Genomic DNA, 6899 nt, shown 5'->3' with positions numbered 1-6899 from the left:
TGGGGTTTAGTCCAATTCTGCATCCTTTCCTTCAAGGCTCAGGGGTCCAAGATTATCTTCTGTGTCTGTGTTAATTGGTTTCCCTTTTCTTTGTTGAAGAAGGTCTGTGCAATCCTTCTTCCTAGTCCGCCATCTTGCCCATCTCTTGGATAAGGGAATTTTAAAGGTAGGTTAATTAACTGAATAGGAATACCACTTCATTGTCCTAGAGAAGGCAAGAATCTAGCTCCATCTCTAAGCTCTTACACAAGGATAAGCTTCAATAAACTGGAAAGGGAAATAGTAATGTTTTCAGTGTCTTTCTGATGTGAAAGGAGTACTGGCAGCACAGTGGTAAAAGCATTGGACTTCTAACTAAAAGGTCAGCAGTTCAAAACCACCAGCTGCTCCATGGGAGAAAGACAAGGAATCTGTTCTATAAAGATTTACAGCTTTGACTGCTTATGCACAGGGAAACAGCTCAGGGGGCATGAGTGCATGGAGGGAGAGATACAGGGAATAGGTAACTATTGAGAGGAAGTAGGAGGGGAGATTTTGCATTGTGGTAAATTGTGGTAAATGTCATGAGACAAATTGTATGAGAACTGCTGTATGGAAAGGGTATTTGCTCTGTAAAATTTCACCCAAATCACAATAAAAAGAAAAAAGAAAGTAAAATCAGACCCATGCCACACACCTCACACAAAAATAAATCTAAAATGGATTAAGGATTAAATGTGCAAATTAAGACTGTAAAATTCTTAGAGGAAGATGCAGGAGCAATGCTGCCAAGCCTAGCTTTGTACAATGGAGTATCTAAGAAAACACAAAAAGTAAAAGACATTGTAAATAAATAAACCAAAATTAAAAAAAAAAAAAAAAGATTTACAGCCTTGGAAACCATATGAGGAAGTTCTACTCTGCCCTATAGGGTCACTATGAGATGAAATCAGCTCTATAGCAGTGGGTTCTGATGTGAAGAACTAAGGAACACTCAAAGTCCCAGAATTTCCACGATTCCAATGTGCCATTATTAGCCTGGCATTAAGTAAGTTAAACAATACCTATTTTTCCCCATCCAGGAATAGAGAAGCTAGTCACATTCATTATAATCTATCTTATATGCTATAGAATATTGAAAATATTTTGATTAATACTTATGTAGGGGATTTCTCTATGAAATCTCAAGATAAGACCTCATAAATCACTAGTTTCTGTTGAAAATCAGCAGATAAATTTAATATTAATATGTTTTTTTTTTTTAGTTTCCTGAGATATTTAAGTCCTTTAAAAATATTGGAAGTGAAACTTTTACTACTCAAGGAGTGTCTATTCAAAAAACTATGAGATTAAGATAATCGGCTGCAAAGGACCTCTTTCAAGTGCTGAAGAGCAAAGATGTCTCCTTGAAGACTAAATTGTGCCTGACATAAGTTATCGTATTTTCAATCACCTCATATGCATGTGAGAGCCGGACAACAAATAAGGTGGAACAAAGAAGACTTGATGCTTTTGATCTGTGGTGCTGGCGAAAAATGCTTAAAGTACCATGGACTATTAAAAGAACTAACAGGTCTGTCCTGGAGAAAGTGCAGCCAGAATGCTCCTTGGAGGTGACAATGGACAAATTTAGTCTCACCTACTTTGGTCACATTGTCAGAAGGGACAATTCCCTGAAAAAGGATGTCATACTTGGTAAGGTGGAGGGTCGATGAAAAAGGTGAAGGCCCTCAATGAGATAGATTGATACGATGGCAGCGGTGATGGGCTCAACTATAGCAAGAATGATGGAGCTGGCTCAGGACCGAGTGGTGTTTCATTCTGCTGTGCATAGGGTCACTATGAGTCAGAGATGACTCGATGGCACCTAATAGCAATAACATTCATAATACATCCACAGAATAAACTATGAGAGTAAGATATTCTATTAATGAATATCAACCATAGAAAATTTACATCAAGGAATAAACCAATTCTATGGCTATGCAAAGGAAGAACATAGATTACTGCATAAGATCTGTGGGCAAATGTTTAAGCATAAGAAGAGGAACTTCTGTAACTTAGTGTAAAAGGGACAGGGCTCTTTCCAGAGAGAGTTAGTTCTCAAGAATTAACTTATTGGGTTACATTTCCTGAAAAACCCTCACTGCTCCCTTTCCTGGTATCTTCTGATGTTTTTTAGGGAAGCCAATTTGCCTCCCAACTCCATATGCAAAATACATAATAAAAAATAAGCCAATCAATGGATTCAATTCTAGGCAATAGTGATTGGCTTAGGTTTAGGCATGTGAACCTGACCTAAGCAGAGTGAGTCTCAGTACTTCTACTGTGCACTTTGGGACAAATGTACTCTCCTTTTTGACCAACATGTTTGATAATGTGGAATATAAAACTAGTAGAGATACTTTTCCTGTCATAGTAGCAAAAAGAAGCAATATGAGGATGTACTGGGCACAAGGAAGAGGAAAGATTGTGAAGAATAAACTAGAAAAGAAGTTGAGTCCCTGGTGTTATGTTTAATCTTTGACTAAAATGATCTTGAGGTAAGACAGTTATCTGGACCTAGTGACATGCAATAAGATGCTTCCAAAGGGGCATAGGAAGCCACATCTTCTGACCTCCTTTAATCCCGCAAGAGGAAGACAGAATCACCATTAGTAGCCCAAGGTCTAGTCCTGAAAGGCCAGACATTCTGCTTCCCTCCAGCCCTTTCAGCAACTCTGACACTAACCATTCTTCCCACAGCACCCATCACCTCTCTGCTGGGTTCAATAATTCACTGCAGTGGCCACACAGAACTCACAGATTATGGGATTTACTAGGAAAGCAACAGGCTACAATTCAAGTTCAGAAATGCACTCAGTCTCTCACAGCCAGCCATCTCCCTTAGCAGCCGGCAGTCTCTCTCTCAGCAGTGTGTGTCTCTCAGGACCGTGTTTCTCTCAGCAGCATGTTTTTCTTCACCAGAAGTCAGAGGCACTCCTTCTGCCTCTAGACGGGCTCCTTTTGAGTCTGGCAGAGTGACCAAACTAACGAATCCCAACATCGGAATTCTATACACCTGAGAGAGAATATTTCCAGAAGATTGCTTCGTGCTGGTTCAACAGAAACACCCCAGGTTGATAACTTTAGCAATCAAGAGCTACTCAGTTGCTCACGGCAAATATTACCACGGAGTTTACAAAGACTTATGGCTAGAAAAGCCATACTGTGTCATTTACTATGGCACAGATGCTTAGAGAAAATAAATTTCCAATTTTTTAAAAATTTCTTTTAAAGTTTTATGCAACTTTGAAACTAGAGCAAACTGATATATCCTGTCACTTGACATAGAAAAATGTAGGAAGGAGCAGAGATTCTTCACTTCAGCATCATCACAGTCTGTTGTATTGCAAGCAAGTGGCTAAAAATGTAGTTTAAAAGATGGAAATTTGGAAAAGATTCACTTTTAAGATAAAGAATAATTTATATTATTTTCTTTTTATAATATCATCACATTACATTCCAGTATGTTTTCTTAAATGGGGTTGAATGGATTCTTTCAATAATTATTATGCTAAAAATGGCACATAACAAATAACTTTCTTCATCATTGCCTCAGCTTATGAGTCTATGTGTGCTCACTATTCCTGTTAACATTTTTCCTGTGTTGTGGAAGGAAACATAACCAGCAAAAATGATTGATCTACAAAACTATTTCTGGAGAATGTTTCCTAAGGGATGAAACCATGAACAGAAAGCAAGGGACGTGGGACTAGGAAACTCTTTGTGAACCAGGGATTTGTGATTCTATGATATCTTCATTTGTAGTAATAAATCCCAGAAATTAGAATCTCTTTTTTTGGCTTTTTTTTTGCTTGAGTTTTAATGTCAAAGGATTTGAGTTATTTTACCTTCTACTTTGTTTTTCTACATTAGCAAAATGCACTGTTTTTATTTCTGAAGATAATCATTGTTGCATTAAGAGATTCACTTACCACTTATGGCCTGTCAAAGTAATTCAGTATCTTCTTCACCTATCTGAAAAAAAGGAAAAAAAAAAAAAAAAAAAAAAAAACAAGGTTCAATTAACTGTATTATGCTAGTTCCAAAAGAACATTACTTAAGATTCAGTGACTCAGATTCCTCAATATAAAATAGAATCATAATAATGCTGCCTTCATAGGGTTTATAATAAATTTTGAATAAAATAAAGCACATTAAATGCATAACATGGTGCTTGGCATGTAATAAGTACTCAGTAATTTTTTTCCATTTGTATGAAATAAATCTTATATGTGACTTGAATTTTCAAATTTTCACAGATATACTAAGATCAAAACAAAACAAACAAAAAAAAAAACCTCACTGCCATTGAGTCAAATCTGACTCATAGCAACCCTTCCTTGAGTTTCCATGGTGATGGCATAGTGCCAAAGGCATTTGACTGCTAATCAGAAGCCTGGCAGTTCAAACCCACCAGCTATCCCTCTGAAGGACAGTTGGGCAATCTACTTCCGTAGTGATACCACCTCAGAAACCCAAGGAGTGGTTGCTATGAGTTGGATCCAACTCCACGGCAGTGAGTTTTGTTTATGGTTTATCTCTGCGGAAGTAGATTGTCCAATCTTCCTTCTGAAGAGTGGCTGGTGGGTTTGAACTGCCAACCTTCTGGTTAGCAGTCAAATGCCTTAGGCACGATGCCACCAGAGCTGAGACCAGACAAGAAAAATAAGTGTAATCATACTTAATATTTAAATAATACATATTTTAAGAATTTCAAAACACATTATATTTATTCATTCTACATATAAATTAGCTTAATATTATTATTCCCAACTTACAGAGGAGGAAATTGAGTCTCAAGGTAGTGATGTGATTGCTAGCAGTCACACATAGAGAAACTGGAAGAGTCAAGACCAAAACAGAGGCCTTCTGACAAATTCCCAAATCCCATGCCAGCCCAGTATTCTTTCTGCCATGATCATACTTCATTCAGTTATCATGACTTTTTTCTAAAAGAGCCAAGAAAATATCTGGTCAAGATCATGTAAATATGGATCAAAGTCATAGAGGTAACGGGAAAGAAAAGAATCATTGTACAGCCTGAAAGTTAGTGGAGATTTATGCTTGACCAATCCATCTAATGAGCACAAGTCCATTTGGATATGTACACTCTCATCCAATGAGTATATTGTATGTACTTTTAAAAAAGTCTCAGTAAAAAGGATAATAAAGATTTGGTGGTGTTAGAATAAGCATGTTGTTGTTGTTGTTTGGTGCCATCAAGTCGGCTCTGACTCATAGAGACCCTATGTACAACAGAATGAAACACTGCCCAATTGTGTACCATCCTTACAATCCTTACTATGCTTGAGCCTATCTTTGCTGCCACTGTGATAATCCTTCTTGGTAAGGGTCTTTCCCACTTTTGCTGACCCTCTATTTTACCATTCTCCAGGGAATGGTCCCTTCTAATAATATGACCAAAATAGATGTGATGAAGTTTGGCCATTCTTGCTTCCAAAGAGCATTCCATCTACACTTTTTCCAGGACAGATTTGTGCATTCTTCTGGCAATCCATGATATTTGTAGTATTCTTGGCCAACACTATAATTCAAAAGCATCAAGTCTTCTTTAGTTTTTCTTATTCATTGTCCAGCTTTCACATGCATATGAGACTATTGAAAATACCATAACTTTGGTTAGGTGCACCTTAGTCTTCTAAGTGACATTTTGCTTCTTAATACTCTAAAGAGATCTTTGGCAGCAGATTAGACAATGCAGAATGACATCTGATTTTTTTGACTGCTACTTCCATGGGGGGTTATTGTGGACCCAAGTAAAATGAAATCCATAAGAATTTCAAACTTTTCTCCATTTATCATGATGCTGCTTATTGGTCCAGTTCTGAGTATTTTTGTTTTCTTTATGTTGTAGTGTAATCCATACTGCAGACTGTAGTCTTTAATGTTCATCACCAAGTGCTTCAAGTCATCTTCACTGTGAGCAAGCAAGGCTCAAAGTCAATATGTCATCTGCATAAAACAAGTTGTTATTGAGTCTTCCTCCAATCCTGTTGCCACTTTCTTCTTCATATTGTCTAGCTTCTCAGATTATTTGTTCAGCATACTGATGGAATAAGCATGGTGACAGAATACCACCCTGACTCACACTCTTCCTGATTTTAATCTATGAAGTATCCCCTTTTTCTGCTCCAATGACAGCCTCTTGTTCTATGTACTGATTCCTCATTAGCACAATTAAGTGTTTTGGAATTTCCATTCTTCACAATGTTATCCATAATTTGTTATGATGCACACAGTCAAATGCCTTTGGATAGTCAATGAAACACAGTAAACATCTTTCTGGTATTCTTTGCCTTGAGCCAAGATCCATCTGACAACAGCTATGATATCGCTTGTTCCATGTTCTCTTCTGAATCCAGCTTGAATTTCTGGAAATTTCCTGTCAATATACTGTTACAGTTGTTTTTGAATTATCTTCAGCAAAATTTTACTTGTGTGTGATATTAATGATATTGTTTAATAATTTCCACATTCTGTTGGATCACCTTTTTTGGAATGGGCACACATATTGATCTCTTCCAGTCTGTTTGCCAGGTAGCTGTTGCCCAAATTTCCTGACATAAACAAGTAAATGACTCCAGCATTGAATCTGTTTGTTGAAACATCTCAATAGATACTCTGTCAATACCTGGGGAATTTTTTTGTTTTGTTTTTTTGCCAATTCCTTCAGTGCAGCTTGAACTTCATCCTTCAGTACCATTGGTTCTTGATCATATGCTATCTTCTGTAATAGTTTAACATTGATCAGTTCTTTTTGGTGCTATGAATCTGTATTTCTTCCATCCTTTGATGCTTCCTGCATCATTCAATATTTTGCCCATAGAATCCTTCAATTTGGCAAGTCAAGGCTG

Source organism: Orycteropus afer, unplaced genomic scaffold (genome assembly GCF_000298275.1).
Source record: "Orycteropus afer afer isolate SDZICR_OR568_19922 unplaced genomic scaffold, OryAfe1.0 scaffold00251, whole genome shotgun sequence".
Taxonomy (NCBI): Eukaryota; Metazoa; Chordata; class Mammalia; order Tubulidentata; family Orycteropodidae; genus Orycteropus; species Orycteropus afer.
Note: the sequence above shows the minus strand (reverse complement) of the source record.